This window comes from Moschus berezovskii, chromosome 9, assembly GCF_049115385.1.
Source record: "Moschus berezovskii isolate FMDL1 chromosome 9, NW_MosBer_1.0, whole genome shotgun sequence".
Taxonomy (NCBI): Eukaryota; Metazoa; Chordata; class Mammalia; order Artiodactyla; family Moschidae; genus Moschus; species Moschus berezovskii.
In genome coordinates, this window is record NC_142468.1 from 14,438,052 (window position 1) to 14,459,416 (window position 21,365).

The 21,365-nt window shown below is 41.3% G+C and overlaps 1 pseudogene; it reads right to left on the reverse strand.

Annotated features, from left to right (window-relative positions):
• Positions 1–3,618: 3,618 nt before the first annotated feature.
• Positions 3,619–9,174, reverse strand: LOC148776394 (cytochrome b-c1 complex subunit 6, mitochondrial pseudogene; annotated as a pseudogene).
• Between the last annotated feature and the right edge of the window lie 12,191 nt (positions 9,175–21,365).

A 21,365-nucleotide genomic window follows, 5' to 3' on the forward strand; every position in this document is an offset into this window, starting at 1 on the left:
AAATTCAATAAAGGGTTTTTTTTATAATTCTATGTAGACAAATATGTGAAGTAATACCGGGGGAGGGCAGAGCCCCTCTGTTCCTTCCACCCATGGAGCACAGTCAAGTTCAGGATTCAGCAGCTGAGTTCCAGAGTAGATTCTCTCGCTGACTTGCTGGGACCCCAGGCAAGTCCCTGATGGTGTCTACTGGCACAAAAGAGCAATTGAAATGCCCCTCAGAAGCCTGGAAGGATATACACCAGCTTCACGGAAATTGTCTCTGGATTATAGGATTGCAGGTGGGTTTTGTTTTCTTCTGTTCACTTTTCTATTTTTAAAATTTCCATAGAGAATAAAACCCTTTTGAAATCAACAAAAGAAATGCTAAATTTTAAAAATGTGGTTTAATTCTCAGAAGTAAGCTCCACCGTGCAATCTTTTGAGTATACACCCTCCTCCTCAGACTTTCTCTATCAGCTTGTCTGTTTAGCAGCATTCCACAAAGGGTAGTTTCTGTGTGCCATTTCAGATCTGGGGATGGAAATATAGAAGATGATCCTGGAATATCTCATCATTCCAGAAAGCATGGATGTTATTGAAAACTATGGGGGTTGGGTCAAAAGTATTCAGAAATCAACATTAAGAATCTGCCATTTGCTATAAGTGGGGCAAGTTGATCATCAATCTGCTAAAGTGATTAATGGATTGACACACATCAAATACGTTTAACTCCATAAAGTTTACAATGATACTCAAAAAAATAAGTCACGTGTAAAGAATAGTAGGAAACCATCTAATTATTATAAATTAGATGGCCATTAAAGAGAAAGAATTGAGCATTCAGTCTCTCTTTCCTTTGTGATCTGTTCCAAAGTGTAGTCAAATAACCAATGAAGGGAAGATTGTCTTTTACAGAAGTACTCCAGCTAATAAACGGAAAAGGGGCTTAGAACATCACTAGTTCACAGAAGCTAGTGATTTATGGGTGTAGCAATGATCATAAACGGCAGCTAACATCACAAGAAAGAGCACAGACTTTGGATCTGCCTGATAGAAGTAAACACGACTATCTGTGAAATTGCTTTATTCCCTCCCCGGCCCCACCACAAAAATGAAGCAAAAACACAAACTCTGAATCTAAACAGGCCTTCAGGCCTAATGAAGAACTTATAGGAAACAGAGGAGGAACAACATTACAAAGATACAAAATAGAGGTTATGGGAACCTCTACAAAGCCAACAAAATATTGCATGAAAAAAAATAATAAATGAGATGGAAGGGGAACCTATAAGTAAAAGAGATGTGATGGTACTGAACTCAAGTCCAACTCCCCACCACTAGAAAATCAATATTCAAGAGGCTAGTGTTGTTTGAAATGGCAAATGTTACTTTTAATTAAAAAGCCAGCACTCTGGGGAGAAGACAGGCTTGTGTCCTAAAAGGAACTCTGAAGATTCTACTTGGCCATGAAAGTTTTCAAAGGGAAGATGGGGAAGCGCTTTCAGTTAATCATTAAGACAGGGGATCGGACTCACCGTCATCTCCCACCGTGTGCAGGCTTGTGTGCAGGCTTGTCAACTCCTCCTGATCCTCCTTTCCATGCTACCTCCTTCACACAGTTTATTCATGAGATTACTGAAGGGGAAGCTGGGGAAGAGATCTGTTCATCTGTTAATTACTTCTACGTCTGTTAATAATATCTGTTAATAATTTCTACTTTGATGAATGGAAAGAACTAACAGTTTAGGCAAAGTATTTTGTGATCACAAGATTTGAATAGTGGCTTGGGCTGGAGATGCCTGGTTTAAGGTTAGTTACAATAGCTTTGCTAAAGTGACAAGACAAAAGGGGCCTCCTGCAGAGAGCTCTTCTCTGCAGAAAGCTGCTTATAAATCCCCACTTGTCAGAACATCATTCCATTTCTATGGAATTATGGGTGAAGGGGGCTTCCCAGGTGGCACCAGTGGTAAAGAATCCGCCTGCCAGAGCTTCCCTGGTGGCTTAGTGAAGTGAAGTCACTCAGTCATGTCCGATTCTTTGCAACCCCATGGACTGTAGCCTACCAGACTCCTTCGTTCATGGGATTTTCTAGGAAATAGTACTAGAGTGGGTTGCTATTTCCTTCTCTAGGGGATCTTCCCGACCCAGGGATCGAACCCAGGTCTCCCACATTGCGGGCAGATCCTTTGCTGTCCGAGCCACCAGGGTGGCTTAATGGTGGTAAAGAATTCACCTGCCAGCGCAGGAGACACGCATTCGATCACTGATGCAGGAAGATCCCACATGCCACAGAATAGCTAAGCCCACTCGCCACAACTATTGAACCTGTGCTCTGGAGCCCCGGAGCCCCAACTACTGAGACCATGTGCCCCAGCCGCTAAAGCCCTTGTGCCCTAAAGCCCATGCTCCGTAATAAGAGAAGCCACTACAATAAGAAGCCCCCGAGCACGGCAACTAGAGAGTAGTCCCTGCTGTCTGCAACTAGAGAAAAACCCGCACAAACAACAAAGACTCACCACAGCCAAAATAAAAGAATCCTCCTGCAATGCGGGAGACACAAGAGACTCAAGTTCAATCCCTAGGGCAGAAAGATAACCTGGAGGAAGCAATGACACCCCACTCCAGTATTCTTGCCTGGAAAATTCCATGGGCAGAGGAGTCTGGCGGGCTACAGTTCATGGGGCACAAAGAATCAGACATGATATAGTGAGTGAACGATGACAACTTCATGCTAGCATGCGTGCGTGCTAAGTTGCTTCAGTCGTGTCTGACTCTTTGCACTCCCATGGACCATATCCCGCCAGGCTTCTCTATCCATGGAATCCTCCAGGCAAGAATACTTTAGTAGGTAACATAAGGCACCATATCCTCAGCACGCAAGATGTCGACATGGGTCTGTAGCCTCTCTGTGCTGACACTTGCAGCTGCCTGCTTACATATATGGGTTGAACAAGCTATAATTATTTTGATGCCCAAAAAGATACAGATAATTATGAGCAATAGTGTTAATCCCATTCTCTTAAGGCCAGTTCTCAGGACTGTGCTAGCCAGAGATTCGGTACTGCTCAAGATAGAGCAGCTTATGTCACAGTTGCCGGCTGGTCATCGTGCAGTTAGCTTTTTCCCTGTGATGACAGTTACAGAATCTGGAAAACAACTCATGCTGAAGGATTCTGTGACTCTATTGTCTTAATCATTAACCACTTGACACTGAGCACTTTTGTGACACCAGAAAGCCTGGGAGAGCAGCTTTTCTACAGACAAGAGGCAGGAGACACGGAGGGGCCTTTGTGCTTGGAGGGGCTCTGCAGAGTTCTGCTCTGTCCCACAAGATAGATCAGCCTAACACAGTGGATCTCAATTCAGACAAACAAATTGCATGTGAGTACGCACCTGCGTGTAAAGTAAAACCCAAGAACACTTTTTTTTTTTTAATGTGAAACCTAATTTTCACAAAATCAGGGAAATTCAAGCACTGGATATTTGATGAGATCAAGGATTTTTTTTAATTTAGGCATGACAAGGATACTGTGGTTGTGGTTTTTAATTAGGAGTCTGTCTTTTATTTTTATTTTTTATTTTTTTGCTGATCACTGGACTTCATTAAGATGAAATCACTGATAATTACACAGAAATTACTTGCCTAAGCCCAAAATCCTTGAGATTCACATGAACTTAGTTACACAAATAAACATCATGTTCAAAACCACAAGGAAATATCCCAATGCCCAAGTGATGAAGACTGGGGTGAACAAATCTCCACACTTATTTCAAGCTGTTAAACAGTCTGTGGGCCACACAGAGGTCCCTTGCATGCAAGAAGTCAAAGAGCTCCTCTGTGCAGTCCTCCTCAGTCTATGACCTGGAGGACACACGCTCATCACAGAGCTCGAGCCGCTCCCGAGCCTTTACACATTTCTCCAGCTGCTCGCATTGCTCTCTCACTGTCGTTAGTGGATCCACTAATTCCTCCTCCTCTTCTTCCTCCTCCTTGGGATGTCCGGACCCGGTCAGCATCCTTTGCTCTTCCTCTAGCCCCACGTCCGGCTGCGGTGCTGGACTCAACACAAGCAGCAACAGCGGAACCTATTCCACTTCAGGATCAAAAAGGACTTGTCAAGTCTGTCTTTTAAAGAAACATAATGAAAGTTTTACAAATGAAATATGATGCTTGAGATTTGCATCAAAATAATCCAAGAGAGGAAGTGGGAAAGAGGATCACAGACAAGACTGGCCTGTATTGAAAATTGTTAAAGTCACTGGTGAATTCACCAGGTTCATTTCCCTGTTCTATTTTTTAAGACCTTTGAAATTTTCATTGATAAAATATTCTGGAAGTTCATGGCTGAAACTTGAAAATTTCAGAAAAGTAAAAAGAAAATTAACCATAATCCCACCCTGCAGAGATAATCACTACTATCATTTTACAGTATATCTTTCTTGACTTTTAAATAATACATATTAAAGAAACCCTGCTGTGAATATCATTTTGTACTGCTTCTTTCACTTAAGATAGTATATTCTTTCTTGTCCTTAGAAACTCTAAAGCATTGTTCTTCATGGCTATAATAGTGTTTTAGTTTCTAACATTTATTTAATCAAAACTCCATTTTTACTGCTAAAACTTTTGCTGCTAAAAATTTTGCTGCTGTGAACATCCTTGAAAATCTTTATTTGGGGGTACCACTCATTTTTTAAAAGTAGAATTAGTGTTTAAAAGACTAAGCATTTTCAGGTATTTAATACAACTACCAAATCACTCTTTAGAAAGGTCATCCACTTATGTTTCTACCTATAGTGAAGTAGAATTCCCCTTTTCCTGAAACCTTACTTTTCTGGAAGCATTTAATATTCCCTATTTAATAAAAAATTCTAAGTCAAAAGAGCAGTTGATAAGTGTGTTGGAGCCAGACAAGCCTACCTTTGAATCCTATTAGCTGTGTAACGCTGGGAGAGTTAGTTAACATCTCTGTCCTGGGAACGGACTAGCACTGGGAGGTCATAACCATTGAATAAGGTCATAAATGTAATGATACATTATCTGTCTGTTTCCTAACACAGTGCCTGCCTTGGCAGATGTTAGCTGTAACTATCATCATTATCATTATTATTTTGTTTTACTACATATTACCTTTCTATGGAGTAAAATTCATGTTTTTATAACAGCTGTTTTCCTTTTCATGAAGAGGCTTTTTCACTTGTTCCTGCATTCAAGTCTGTATTTTAGAAGTGCTGTTGTTGTTTAGTCACTCAGTCATGTCCAACTCTTTTGCGACCCCATGGACTGTAGCTCGCTAGGTTCCTTTGTCCATAGAATTTCCTAGGCAAGAATACGGGAGTGGGTTGCCATTTCCTCCTCAATGGGAACTTCCCAACCCAAGGGTCGAACTTGCGTCTCCTGCACTTACCACTGAGCCACCTGGGAAACCTCAAATTTAAGATAGCTTAAAGTCTTGAATAAGTTAGGGTGCTTTTGGTTGCCTCCAAAAAAAATAAATCCAAGTTAGGCTGATGGAGCTGCAGCATCCAGAAGGACAAAGGATTCAGGAGATGTGCTCTGACTGTCCTCAATGATTCTGTCCTCAACAGTCTGCCTATCTCTGACCAATGTTTTCAACCCCCTAATGATGTTCCTAGGATAAGACAGCTTGTCAAATAAAAGAGACACAACTAAATCTACAGGGTTCTTTGTTCCCCTAAATCTGGAAAAAGAAAAAAACCCTGCCCCCTACCCTCCAGGTAGATCTTTTTTTTTTTAACTTTTTATTGTGTATTAGGGTATAGCCGATTAACAATGTTGTAATAGTTTCAGATGAACAAGAAAGGGGCTCAACCATACATATACATGTATCCATTCTCCCCCAAACTCTCCTCCCATCCAGGCCGCCACATAACATTGAACAGAGCTCCATGTGCTATACAGCAGGTCCTTGTTGGTTATCCATTTTAAATAAAGAAGTGTATACCTGACCATCCCAAACTCCCTTACTATCGCTTCCCCCTGGCAATCGTAACTTCGTTTTCTAAGTCTGTGAGTCTCTTTCTGTTTGGTAAGTTCATTTGTATCGTTTCTTCTTAGGTTCCATATGTGAGGGACGTCATACAGTATTTCTCCTTCTCTGTCTCACTTCCTTCACTCAGCCTGACACTCTCTAGGTCCACCCATGTTGCTGCAAATGGCATTATTTCATTCTTTTTAACCCCAGTTAGATCTTGAGATGTATACTGATTGAGAAAACTGTTTTTGTTTTCTTTAGCTTTTAGCTTGTGTGAGTGTATAACTTGATAAGCACATTCTCAAGGGCCAAGTTGTAACACACTACTGAATCAGGAGACTAAAGTGAGAGGGCTTGCTGTAACAGAAACAGAATAAAGAGCCCCCAAGCAGACCTGCACATATGGATACTTGCCACATGACAGAGGTGGCTTGCAGAGCAGTGAGGAAAGAACGTATTTGTTAATAAATGATACTAATAAAATTGAGTAACTGTGTAGGAAAAAAAAAACTGAAATTGCACTCATAGCTCAGCTCATACACAATAGTCAATTCCAGCTGGAATTGACCTAAGTATAAAAAGGAAAACTAGAAAGGTTTTACAAGATAGTATAGGAAAGCACATTCAAGACCTTCAGACAGGACAGAATTTCTTAAACAAGACACGAAAAGCACTACCATCACAGAAAAGATTCATAAATTTGCTTACTCAAGAGTTAGAATTTTCTATTCATCCAAAGAAACCATAGTCAGAGCCAAAGAAAAGTAGACCAATAGAAAATACTTGCAATACTACAAATCAGAAACAGAGAACAGTCTTGTGGTTGCCAAGGGGACATGGGTAGGGGGTGGATTGGGAGTGTGGGATTAGCAGATGCAAAGTATTATATATAGAATGGATAAACAACAAGGTCTGGCTGTATAGCACAGGGAACTATATTCAATACCCTGTGATAAACCATAATGGAAAAGAATATAGAAAGAATGCATATATGTATATCTGAATCACTTTGCTGTACAGCAGAAATTAACATGACATTGTAAATCAACTATATTTCAATAAAATAAATTTTTTAAAAAGTACTTGCAATAGACAAAGCACTGGTTTCCAAACAGCATAACAGTTTCTCACAAATCAAGAAAAAGACTTATCAACCCATAAGAAAATGGACAAGAGACTTAAACAGGATCTTAACAAAAGAGGAAATCAAAAATGCTCCCCTCATCAGTAATCATGGAAATGCAAATTAAAATCAATGCTGTCATTACATACCAGATGTAAAATCTTACATGAGTATATCAAGTGTTGGAGGTGGGACCATAAACTGAATCACTCGCTTTGAAAAATGGTTTGGTATTATCTGGAAATAGGAAGATCCGCACATCCTATGACTCAGTCATCCACTCCTAAGTGTGTACACTAGAGTAACTGCTGTGCAAATATTCAAAGTCGCACTATTCATTCAGTTCACTCAGTCATGTCTGACTCTTTGCGACCCCATGAATCACAGCACGACAGGCCTCCCTGTCCATCACCAACTCCCGGAGTTCACCCAAACTCATGTCCACAGAGTTGGTGATGCCATCCAGCCATCTCATCCTCTGTTGCCCCTTCTCCGCCTGCCCCCAATCCCTCCCAGCATCAGGATCTTTTCCAGTGAGTCAACTCGTCACATGAGGTGGCCAAAGTATTGGAGTTTCAGCTTCAGCATCAGTCCTTCCAATGAACACCCAGGATTGATCTCCTTTAGAATGGACTGGTTGGATCTCCTTGCAGTCCAAGGGACTCTCAAGAGTCTTCTCCAGCACCACAGTTCAAAAGCATCAATTCTTCAGCGATCAGCTTTCTTCACAGTCCAACTCTCACATCCATACATGACCATGGAAAAACCATAGCCTTGACTAGACGGACCTTGGTTGGCAAAGTAATGTCTCTGCTTTTTAATATGCTATCTAGGTTGGTCATAACTTTCCTTCCAAGGGGTAAGCGTCTTTTAATTTCATGGCTGCAATCAGCATCCGCAGTGATTTTGGAGCCCCAAAAAATAAAGTCTGACACTGTTTCCACTGTTTTTCCATCTATTTCCCATGAAGTGATGGGACCAGCTGGCACCAAATTGGAAACAGCTCAAATGTTCATCAGCAGGAGAACAAAATCTTAGACAAGTTTGCCATTGTATGTGGTAAGTCACTTCAGCCATGTCCAACTCTTTGTAACCCTATGGTCCATAGCCCGCCAGGGTCCCCTGTCCATGGGATTCTCCAGGCAAGAATACTGGAATGGGTTGCCATTTCCTCCTCCATGGGATCTTCCTGACCTACGGATCGACCTGCCTCTTGTGTCTCCTGCGTTGTCAGGCAGGTTCTTTACCACTAGTGCCCTCTGGGAAGCCCTAAATTTGCCATTACCCTCTCTAATAAAATTTAATTACTTAATTAACAATAGTTAATCTTTTTTTTAATAGGCTTTCCTGGTGGCTCAGGGGTAAAGAATCCGCCTGCCAATGCAGAAGACACGGGTTCCATCCCTGGGTCAAGAAGATCTTCTGGAGGAGGAAATGGCAACCCACTCCAGAATTCTTGCCTGGGAAATCCCATGGACAGAGGAGCCTGGTGGGCTACAGTCCATGGTTTCCCAAAAGAATCAGACAAGACTTAGCAACTAAACAACAATAATCTTTGTTTTTAATGAGGTATGGCTAATCTTTTGGGGCATTCACCATGTGATAAATACTGTTTTAGGGTTTTAATACGGGCTTCCCTGGTGGCTCAGAAGATAAAGAATCTGCCTGCCGTGTGGGAGACCTGGGTTCGATCCCTGGGTTGGGAAGATCCCCTGGAGAAGGAAATGGCAACCCACTCCAGTATTCTTGCCTGGAGAATCCCATGGACCAAGGAGCCTGGTAGGTTATAGTCCACAGGGTCACAAAGAGTCGGACACAACTGACTAACACACTTTCAATCATTAGAAATACTAATACAGAATTTACAATGTTCCAGGTACTGTTCTAAATTGGCTTCGTGTATTTAGTCATTTTATCTTCATACTTAACCTATGAAGGAGACCCTGTAAGCAGCTTTTGGCAGGGAAAAACTCTTTGCAGGAAAGAGCTCTCTGCAGGAGGCAGCCTGTTTGTCTTGTCACTAACCTTAAACAAGGCACCCCCATTCTCTACTCCTCTCTGGCCCTTGCACATCTTTCAAGTCTTTTAACCACCCACTACCTTGTTGGTTCTTTCCATAAAGGAAGTTGAAATGAAGAATAAGTTATTTTCATGATGAGATCTCTTCCCTAGTTTCCCCTTCCATAATCTCAAGAACAAACTGTGTGAACAAGATAACTTTTAGAGGAAGATCACAAGAAGTCCATGACTCTGTGCCAGCGGGGTATGACAATGGCTCTGAGCCCCCATCTCAGTGGTTAACTGAGATTACTTCCCTTCTTTCCTTTAAAACTTTCATGGCTGAGCAGAATTTTCGGAGGTGGTTTGGGGGATCACTGAGTCCACCATCTCCCCAAATTGCCAGCATTCTGATTAAAAGCACCTTTCCTTTCAACCAAGATCCACCTCTCTCTCTCTCTCAAGTATTGATTTTTCCAGCAGAGAGCAGCCAGACCTGATTCAATAACAGTGCAATTATCTTCACTTTTCAAATGAGGAACTTGAGGTCAAGAAGTTAACTAACTTGTTCACGATCACACAACTAGTTAGTGGAAAATTTGGGAGTCGGCCTTTCTGGAGCCTAAACTAGAAAAAGGTCTAAAGCAGAACCTAAACAAAGACTGGCAGATAAGGAGTTAATACATAAAGAGGGACCCAGTAATTTTTTATAAAATAAGGGGAAAGAGGCAAAAGTCCCTGTGGCTTCCATTTATGTCAGAGGGAGTCTGATGAAAGTTGGAGCAGAGATTTTTTTTTTTTAGTATCAGTTTTATTGAGATATAATTCCACATACCATAAAGTTCACCCTCTCAGAGTGTACAATTCAGTGCTTTTTATTATATTCACAGAGTTATATGACTTTCGCCCTATCTAATTTTAGGACTTTTTCTAAGACTCCATAAAGAAATGCATACTCAGTAGCAGTCACTTCTTGGTTCCTGTCTCCCCTTATTTCTGTCTTTCCCACCCTGTGCTAGCCCCCAGGCAACCGCTAATCTACATTCTGTACAGACAGGCCTATCTTAGACATTTCATATACATAGAATCACACAATATCTAGTCTTTTGTGACTGGCTTCTTTCACTTAGCATAATGTTTTCAAGGTTCATATAAGTCATATCACGTAGGGGTATTTCATTCCTTCTTATTGCCAAAGAATATTCTATGGTATGAAGATACATACCACATTTCGTTGACTCTTTCATCAGTTGATGGACATTTAGTGTGCTTCCATATTTTGGCTATTACGAATAATGCTGCTATGAATATTGTTTACAAATTTCGAAATAAATATGTTTTCATTTCTCTTGGGTCTACACCTAAAAATGAAATTTCTGTGTCATATGGTAACTCTGTTTAGCATTTTGAGGAACTGCCAGACTGTATTCCAAAGCAACCATATCATTTTATTCCCATCAACAATATATCGGAGTTTCAATTTCTCTACTTCCTAATACTTCTTGTTGTCTGCCTTTTTGATTATAGTCATCCTAGTGGGTATGGAGTGGTATCTTATTGTGATTTGGAGCAAATTTCTTATATATATATATATATATTTGTTTTTTGACCATGCTGTTTTTGGCCATTTGCAGGATATTAATTCTCTGGCCAGACATTGACCCAGATGAAGGCCCAGAATCCTAACCAGTAGGCAACTCTCTGGAGCAAATTTCTTGTCTGTAGGTTGAACTTGACCTTGAAGAGTCTCTTCCATCCTCAGCATTCATTCAGCCTTAGCCAAGTCTCCCAGACCTCTGGTAAGAACAGGCTCCTGAACCCTCGAAAAGTTCTTAGAGTTCACCCACTTTGAAGAATGTTCTTTTTTCTATGTGCTGAGACTGATCCTGACCATTCAGACAGGTTTCCATTCTCCTGTTGCAAGGAGCTAGACTCTAGCCAGGAGCTAGAATTCTCTCCTAAAGTAGACAATCTCTCTCTACTTCTCTGGATTCTTCCAGAAATACTCTCTCCTCACCTCTGGAGGTTTTTCTTTATTGCCGCTGGAGGAATTTAATTTGCTTTTGTCAGGAACAGGCATTTATGTATGGTTATTTTGTAGGAGGACATAAATTCTGCCTCCCACACAAACTCTGATATCTATTATTTAAATACTAAAATATTCTCAGCCTCTCATCCGAAACAACAGTCTTATATTATTGTAGATGTATAGTTGAGTGAGGGGTGTAAAGACTCCTGTTAGAAGCCTGTGTTGGAATTCTGACAGGTAGTCCCCAAGGGTACATGTGTATCTGGTTAGTCAAGGAGAATGTTGGGATATGAGTGCAGTTAGTATATGGAGCCAGGAAGTCTCAGCCATCAGCTGTGTTCAGTCATCTTTTCTCTGCTAGTGATGACAGAGCCAGAGACTCCACTTGCACCTGGGACGGGGTCTGGATGGAACAGTTAAAGGCAGGTTAATAGATCAAAGAAGAGACCAAGGCTGTTGCTGCTACTTCTTAGCCCTTTCCCAAGCTGTTCTGCCTGCTTAAACAGCTCGTCCACTCCACCCAACACCCAAACCTCTGACATTGTTCTTCAGGGTCTCACCTATTAATGGCACATGATCTTGGTCAGGTGACATTATAGGAAATTCAGTTCAGTTCAGTCGCTCGGTCATGTCAGACTCTTTGTGACCCCATGGCCTGCAGCACTCCAGGCTTCCCTGTCCATCACCAACTCCTGGAGCTTGCTCAAACTCATGTCCATCAAGTCAGTGATGCCATCCAACCATCTCATCCACTGCCGTCCCCTCCTCCTCCTGCCTTCAATCTTTTCCAGCGTTACAGTCTTTCCCAATGAGTCACTTCTTCATATCAGGTGGCCAAAGTATTAGAGTTTCAGCTTCAGCATCAGTCCTTCCAATGAATATTCAGGACTGATTTCCTTTAGGATGGACTGGTTGGATCTCCTTGCAGTCCAAGGGACTCTCAAGAGTCTTCTCCAACACCACAGTTCAAAAGCATCAATTCTTCACCACTCAGCTTTCTTTATAGTCCAACTCTCACATCCATACATGACTACTGGAAAAACCACAGCTTTGACTAGACGGACCTTTGTCAGCAAAGTAATGTCTCTGCTTTTTAATATGCTATCTAGGTTGGTCATAGTTTTTCTTTTAAGGGGCAAGATTAAAATTGTTTTAATTTCATGACTGCAGTCACCATCTGCAGTGATTTTGGAGCCCCAAAAAATAAAGTCTGTCACTGTTTGCATTGTTTCCCTATCTATTTGCCATGAAGTGATGGGACCAGATGCCATGATCTTAGTTTTCTGCATGTTGAGTTTTAAGCCAACTTTTTCACTCTCCTCTTTCATCAAGAGGCTCTTTAGCTCTTCTTCACTTTCTGTCATTAAGTGTGGTGTCATCTGCATATCTGAGGTTATTGATATTTCTCCCGGCAATCTTGATTCCAGGAATCCAATCTTGATTCCAATTCTGTGCTTCATCCAGCCCGGCATTTCTCATGAGGTACTCTGCATATAAGTTAAATAAGCAGGGTGACAATATACAGCCTTTACATACTCCTTTCCTTATTTGGAACCAGTCTGTGTTTCCATGTCCAGTTCTAACTGTTGCTTCTTGATCTGCATACAAATTTCTCAGGAGGTAGGTCAGGTGGTCTGGTATTCCCATGTCTTTCAGAATTTTCCACAGTTTGTTGTGCTCCACACAGTCAAAGGCTTTGGCATAGTCAGTAAAGCAGAAGTAGATGTCTTTCTGGAACTCTTTTGCTTTTTAGATGATCCAACAGATGTTGACAGTTTGATCTCTGGTTCCTCTGCCTTTCCTAAATCCAGCTTGAACATCTGGAAGTTCTTGGTTCACGTACTACTGAAGCTTGGCTTGGAGAATTTTGGGCATTACTTTACTAGTGTGTGAGATGAGTGCAGTTGTGCAGTAGTTTGAACATTCTTTGGCATTGCCTTTCTTTGGGATTAGAATGAAAACTGACATTTTCCAATCCTGTGGCAACTGATGAGTTTTCCAAATTTGCTGGCATATTGAGTGCAGCACTTTCACAGCATCATCTTTTAGGATTTGAAATAGCTCAACTGGACATTATAGGAAGTATCCTCTCAATTTCCAGGCTTGGCTAAGTATTTGGTACTTCCAAAGCTTCTTGGGCTCACCTTTAGCACTTGGGCTTACTTCATACCGTGATGAGGTTACCTCTCTACACCAGGGGCTGCAAACTCAACTGCTTACAGAGGCCAGAGAGATAACAAAAATAAGGATTCCCTGGTGGTCCAGTGGCTAGGGCTGTGCGTTCCCCTTGGTTAGGGAACTAAATCCTACATGCCACGACCTAAGGGCCAATGCAGTCAAATAAATAAATGAAAGGTAACAAAAGTAAGTAGAGCAGGTCAGACATGTTAATAATCCTGACTTTTAAAGGAAAACAAAATTGTCCATTTTAAATCACATAGTTTCCTTGATTTACCTTTTGTTTTCTTTCAAGAGCATCATAGATACAGGAAGCATGTCACTTCTTTTATTAAGGAAAACAGTGCAGGAACTTCCCTGGCAATTCAGTGGTTGAGGCTCTGCACTCCCACCACAGGAGTTTGATCCCTGGTAGGGGAACTAAGATCCTATATGCTGCATGAAAGAAATGAAAGTGAAAGTTAGTTGCTCAGTCATGTCCAACTCTTCGCGACCCAATCAACTGTAGCCCGCCAGGCTTCTCTGTCCATCGAATTCTCCAGGCAAGAATACTGGAGTGGGTTGCCAGTTCCTTCTCCAGGGGATCTTCCGAACTCTGGGATTGAACCCAGGTGTCCTGCATTGCAGGCAGATTCTTTCCCATTTAAGCAGGGAAACATACACTGCCTGGTGTGGCAAAAAAAAAAGAGAAGAGTGCACAACTGCAGCGGTGAACGGTCACGGACTTCCTCAGATATAATGGGGATTGGAGGGGACTGTGGCCCCTATTGGTACACTCCCTACTAGATGCTGCTGCCATCTGAGAATGTAGGCCCAGGATTGCAGCTCGACTAGCTTTCAAGAGCTGGAAATCAGACTTTTATTAAAATCTCCCAATTGTTAAATGTCTCCAACTAATTCAAAAGTGCTAAAGCATGTGTGGACAAACAGAACACTTCTGAAGGCCAGATTCAGCCCATTAGCCCCAGATCTACCAACCCTCTGGCCTTTAGGATTCAGGCTGTATAGCATTTAACTCCAAGTCCCTCCAGATTAGCATAGAGTCTCATACAGAGAAAGTATTTGATACATTTTTGAAGAAAAACTCCTGATATTCATTTGTTATTCACCAGATCAAGCACTTATACATTACATTTATATTATAGCATCTTCAAAGCTTTAGGAGGTAAGTAGGCTTGCTAAGGGCTTCCCAGGTGGCTCAATGGTAAAGAATCCACCTGCAATGTAGGAGACACATGTTCAATCCCTGAGTCAGACAGACCTCCTGGAGAAGGAAATGACAGTCCACTCCAGTATTCTTGCCTGGAAATCCCAAGGACAGAGGAACCTGGGAAGCTGCAGTCCATGGGGTGGCAAAAGAGTCGGACGTGACTTAGTGACTGAACAACAAAGGCTTGCGAAAGCTTATAGAACTAGGAATTAAGGGAGGCAGGACTCAAACTCAGGTCTGTCTGACTCCAGATTTTTTAGAACGGTACTCTTCCATTTGGGAGCCAGGAACAGAGAGTTGGAGAAGACTCTTGAGAGTCCCTTGGACTGCAAGGAGATCCAACCAGTCCATTCTAAAGGACATCAGTCCTGGGTGTTCATTGGAAGGACTGATGCTAAAGCTGAAACTCCAGTACTTTGGCAACCTCATGTGAAGAGTTGACTCACTGGAAAAGACTCTGATGCTGGGAGGGATTGGGGGCAGGAGGAGAAGGGGACGACAGAGAATGAGATGGCTGGATGGCATCACCGACTCGATGGACAGGAGTTTGAGTGAACTCTGGGAGTTGGTGATGGACAGGGAGGCCTGTCGTGCTGTGATTCATGGGGTCGGAAAGAGTTGTTCACGACTGAGCAACTGAACTGAACTGAATTGAAGAAAGAGTGGGTAAAACCATATTTGGCAGTTTAAGTCACTTTCCAGATTTGTCACTTTCCATTTGTCATCTTGGGCAACTTGTATGACATCTCTAAGCCTTCATTTTCCAATCTGTAATGTGGGGATAATAAGTGTTAGCTACTCATAGCGCTCCTGTAAGAATTAAATGAAATGAACAGACACGGAAGAGCTCGTCAACACACAGTAACTATTCTTTTCTTGGCTGCACTGGGCTTTGTTGCTGAACACAGGCTTTCTCTAGCTGCTGCCAGTGGGGGCTACTTTCACGGTGGTGCAGTCTTCTCGTTGCAGTGGCTCCTCTTGTGGAGCACAAGCTATGGGCATGTGGCCTTAGTAGTTGTGGTGCACAGGCTTAGTTGCTCCGTGGCATGTGGCATTTTCCTGGACCAGGGATCGAACCCATGTACCCTGTATTGGCAGGAAAACTCTAAACCACTGAACAGCCAGGGAGGTCCCACAATAACTATTCTCATAGCCCCTGTATTTCCCCCTTTAGGATTACTAAATCATAGCCATGCACACCCACATCAGCTCCTTAGCACACAAACAGGCATATTTTAGTGGGATATCTTGTTATAAGACAAGAGAAAAGACAGGAAGTAACGCAAGCAGTCACTTCAGGTATCAGATGGTCGCCTTCCGAGCTGCCTGCACACTTGATAGGAATGAAAACGATCAAAATAAATGACAGTGCTCAGGGCAAGGGGCCAACTGTTCCCCTGCCAGGCTGTTCAATAAAAAAAGGAATAGTTATCTTGGGTCTAAAGCTTCATCCCCACTGGAGCCTTGTGTTTCAAATCCCCTTAAGGTTAGAACCAACTTTCAAAAAGAATAATTAAATCTGGAAAGAAATGGGGTCAGCAGGTCTCACAGTGCTTTCAAACAGGAAGTCTCAGAGCTGGAGGAGGGAATGGCTGCCAGCAAAGCTGCTTTCCTGCATATCCAGGAAAACTCAATACAAAAACCCAAAGAACCACTAGGTCCTAGGAAGAAGATATAGAAGCCTATCTAACCACAAACAAGTTGACCTTAGCTTTAAGTCATCCACTGTCAAAAGACTGGTTCTATTTATAAATTCATGCATTTCAGAACACTTTTGACTTCCTTAACAACAACAAAAAAATTATATTTAGTAATCACATAAACACAGAGACTGTATTCATGCTAACAAAGAAGTGGAATATCTAAGAATCAATATGCTGAGAGATGTGTATAGTCTATATAAAGAAAACTTCAAAATGTTATTAAAGAGATGAAAGATGATTTTAACACATCAAAACAGTGTTCCTGAGACATAAAATTGTAAAGATACCAGCTCTCAAAGTTAACCTATGGTCAATTCAATGACAATCAATATTCCTATAGACTTTTTAAAAAGAACTCAACAAAATAATTCTAAATTTCACTTGGAAAAAAATGAATGGTGGGATATCATCTTTTTATTCACTTATTTATATATTTTATTAACTGTGAATCTTGACTTTGATTTTACAGCTTTACTGAGATATATTTCACATTTCATTAAATTTATACTTTTCAAAGTATACAGATCAGTGGCTTGTAGTATATTCATAGAGTTGTGTCAACACCAGCATTCTGTCATTTTTCTTTTTCTTTCTTGGTCTGCTCCTTTAGCAGTGAAAACTTGAAATCCTAACCATTGGACCACCAGGGAATTCTCTATAATTTTTCAATACTAAAAAAACCCAAAAAACTGTGTACCCATTAGCTCTCACTCATCTTTCCCATTCCCCATTTCCACACAAGTTAGTCCCAAGTGACTATTAATCTACCTTTTGTCTGTATGTATTTGTCTGTTCTGGAAATTTTATATAAATAGAATTATACAATATCTGGCCTTTAGTGACTGGTTTCACTTAACATAATATTTTCAAGGTTTCTGTAGTAAAGGATTTAACCTTGCCCAGAGAGAAATCTGGCTTTTGTCCTTGGCTTTGGGGAAGCAATCTCTAAGCTCTTGAAAGGTCATGCCTTATAGGAGTGCCTCTGTTTTCCTGGTAGCTTTGAGTCGCCAGATCAATTCAGTTCAGTTCAGTCACTCAGTCATGTCCGATTCCTTGTTGACCCCATGGACTGCAGCACGCAGGGTTTCGCTGCCTTTAGTATCATACCTTTTTGCCTTTTCATACTGTTCATAGGGTTCTCAAGGCAAGAATACTGAGGGGGTTTGCCATTCCCTTCTCCAGTGGACCACATTTTGTCATAACTCTCCACCAAGACCCATCCATCATGGGTGGCCCTACACAGCATGGCTCATAGTTTTTCATTGAGTTAGACAAGGCTGTGATCAATGTGATCAGCTTTTGAGTCACCAGATGGTCTAACAATATGATTTAGGTGGAAGCTAACCACATCATATAGTCCTACAGTGGGGGCTTGCCAAAAAGACTAACAATGTGTTTTAGCACGGGGGCTTTAGGTCACAGTATCAGTAAACATTTTAGGGGCTGGAGACTGAGATCAGCCAGTCATGTTTATGTGATGGAGGCTCAGTAAAAACTCTGGACACCAAGGTTTAGGTGAGCCTCCCAGCTTATGGTCACACAGTGATGCCAGGAGAGAAACGCTCTTGGGCTACACAGGGAGACAACTGGATTCTCCATGCCTGGAATCTTCCTGAACTCTGCCCTATTCACCTTCCCTTGGCAATTTTTTTAAATTAATTTATTTTAATTGGAGGCTAATTACTTTACAATATTGTAGTGGTTTTTGCCATACATTGACATAAATCAGCCATGGGTGTACATGTGTTCCCCATCCTGAACCCCCTCCCACCTCCCTGCCCGTCCCATCCCTCAAGGTCATCTCAGTGCACCAGCCCTGAGTGCCCTGTCTCATGCATCGAACCTGGACTGGTGCTCTATTTCACATATGGTAATATACATGTCTCAATGCTGTTCTCTCAAATCATCCCACCCTCGCCTTCTCCCACAGAGTCCAAAAGTCTGTTCTTTACATCTGTGTCTCTTTTGCTGTCTTGCATATAGGGTCATCGTTACCATCTTTCTAAATTCCACATATATGTGTTAATATACTGTATTGGTGTTTTTCTTTCTGACTTACTTCACTCTATAAATAGACTCCAGTTTCATCCACCTCATTAGAACTGATTCAAATGCATTCTTTTTAATAGCTGAGTAGTATTCCATTGTGTATATGTACCACAGCTTTCTTATCCATTCATCTGCCGAGGGACATCTAGGTTGCTTCCATGTCCTAGCTATTGTAAACAGTGCTCCTTGGCAAATTTTTTTAAATTTATTTATTTTTGGCTACACCGTGTCGTCATTGCTGGAACGAGGCTTTTGTCCAGTTGCAACAACCAGGGACTACTGTCTAGCTGTGATGCACAGGCTTCTCATTGCAGAGTCTTCTCTTGCTGCAGAGCACAGGCTCTGGAGTGCACAGACTGCAGTTAACTGTTGCTCATGGGCCCTAGAGCTCTGGTTCAGCAGTTGCGGTGCATGGGCATGGTTGCAGAGCAGCACCTGGAACACTCCTGGAGCAGGATTGATTGAACCAGTGTCCCCTGCATTGGCAGACAGATTGCCAACCACTAGACCACCAGGGAAGCCCCCTGTGGTTAACTTTCATCTAGATCCTTTTCCTGTAATAAACCAGAAAATGAGCATAACACCTTTCAGTAAGTTCCATGTGTCCTTCTAATAAATTGTCGTCAGGACTTCCCTGATTGCTCAGATGGTAAAAAAAATCTGCCCTCAATGAAGAAGACCTGGGTTCAGTCCCTGGGTTGGGAAGATCCACTGGAGAAGGGAATGGCAACCCACTCCAGTATTCTTGCCTGGAGAATTCCATGGACATACCATGGGGTCACAAAGAGTCAGACATGACTGAGTGACTAACACACACACAATGAATTGTGAAAATTGAATGTGCCTTTAGGAACTCCCAAATTTGCTGTTGGTGTTAAGAAGTGGAGGAAATCTCTTACAAACTGCCCCTTCTAACTTTGAAAGTTGGCTAACCTCACTCAAGATTTGTTCATATTTTAGAATATATCAATACTAGAGTCCTGTTTTTGCCAAATGATATTCCATTCTATGGATATATCACATTTTGTTTATCCTTTCATCAGCTGATGGACATTTGGGTTGTTTCTACTTTTTGGTTGTTATGAATAATGCTGCTATGAACATTTGTGCACAGGTTTATGTATGGACCTGTGTTTTCAATTCTTAGTTATAAACCTAGGAGTAGAATTGCTGGGTCACATGGTAACTTCAATGTTCAATTTTTGAGGGACTGCCACACTGTGTTCCAAGGTGCCTACACTATTTTCTAGTACTACCAGCAGTGTATGAGGGTTCAAATCTCTCTATGTCCTCATCAATACCTGTTATTCTCTTTCTTTTTCATTTTACTCATTCTAATGAGAATGAATTGGTATCTCACTGAAGTTTTGATTGGCATTTCCCTGATTGCTAATGATATTGAATAAATTTGCATGGCATTATTGGCTATTCACATATATTCTTTGAAGAAATATCCATTCAAATGCTTTGCTCATTCTTTTAAATGGATTATGTCTTTTTGTTGTTAACTTGTAAGAGTTCTTCTGACTACAAGTTCCATATCGGATATATGATTTGCAAATATTTTCTCTCATTCTGTAGGTTTTCACTTTCCTGATGGTGCCCTTTAAAGCACAAAAGTTTTCAGTTTTCATGAAATCCAATTTATCTATATTTTCTTTTGTTGTTTATATCTATGGGCTGACATCAGACTATATTGTAAAACTTGTGCTAATTTTCTTAGAAGTATTAATGACAATGTAGTTACAAAGAAAATTCCTTATTCTTGGTTGATGCATGCCAAAGGGTTTGGAAGGAAATGTGTGCAACTTTGACATTGACATTTTGGAGATTTTAGGCCAATTGTCCTATAAAATGTCTCCACATTCCGGATTTTTCTGCTTTCTTCCTAATGCTGTTTAACTAGTGCCTCTAGAGCCTGAATTTCTTGTGAACCAGAAGTTAGGTCTGGCTTGATCAGGTAATTTGAGAACATCCTGTCAGAAAAAACTAGCATCAGATTGTCCCTCCATCCAGATTTCTACAAAGGTACATTTTTTCTTTTGCAGTTACTAATATATGAATCTAGCCTTTTAAACTAAAGTTCAGTACAAATCAGAACTTTGATTTTAAAAACTGTTTTAAAGATTGTGAAGGCATATGAAAGGATTCTAATAAGGAAGAACAGTGAAGTAGGACACTGCTACTTTTCACCAGGAAATGAATATCAGTAAATAAAGCAGCAATATCTAAAGCACAATGGCAGCAGAGCATAAAATACTGGTACTGCAATAAATAAAAACATTCATCATATAGGACAATAGACTGTTAGTTAGAAGGTACCCTAGAAATAAAATTGAGTTTAATTGCCTCACTTTACAAATGCAAAGCATGAAGCTCAAGAAGCTTAATAAACGCTGTTAAGGCCAATTAAATTAAGTCCAGAAAATAATAATTGTTTTTTGAGTGCTTACTCTATCCTGGACATTGTTCTAAGCACTTTACATGATTAAATTAACTGATGAGCTTATTTAATTATCCCAAAAGCTTTATGAAAATAGGTTTTACTTAACTTTCTCTGTTTTTTTTTTAGTCCAGCAAGAAACTTAGAACTTAAATAACCTGCCCTAATTTACAGGTGGTAAATTAGGATGCTAGGATGGGAACCCAGGAAAGCTGACTCAAGAATCTGTGTGTTTAGCAGCTCCATCCTACTACCTCCCGAGTTGTCACTTGTGGCTACAGGGCCACTGGTTAGAAATCAAATTAGGCCCAAGGTTCTCTGAGGATGAATTCCTCCCTCCATCTGGAATACCAAGAGTGGGCTGAGTTGATTGCTTCTCGTAATCTGGAGCATCACCAATTCTAGCCTGCGCTAGGCAGTCTCTTATGAGCAAGCAGCTACTAATTACCTGTGTTAATGAGGGTAGAATGCTACCAGGAAGATCCAGCAGAGCTGAACACAAGCCTCTGCTTGGCTTTAGAGTGTGTGCTTAGTCGCTCAGTCGTGTCCAACTTTTTGTGACCCCATGGACTATAGCCTACCAGGCTCCTCTGTCCATGGGGATTCTCCAGGCAGGAATACTGAAGTGGGTTGCCATGCCCTCCCCCATTGGAT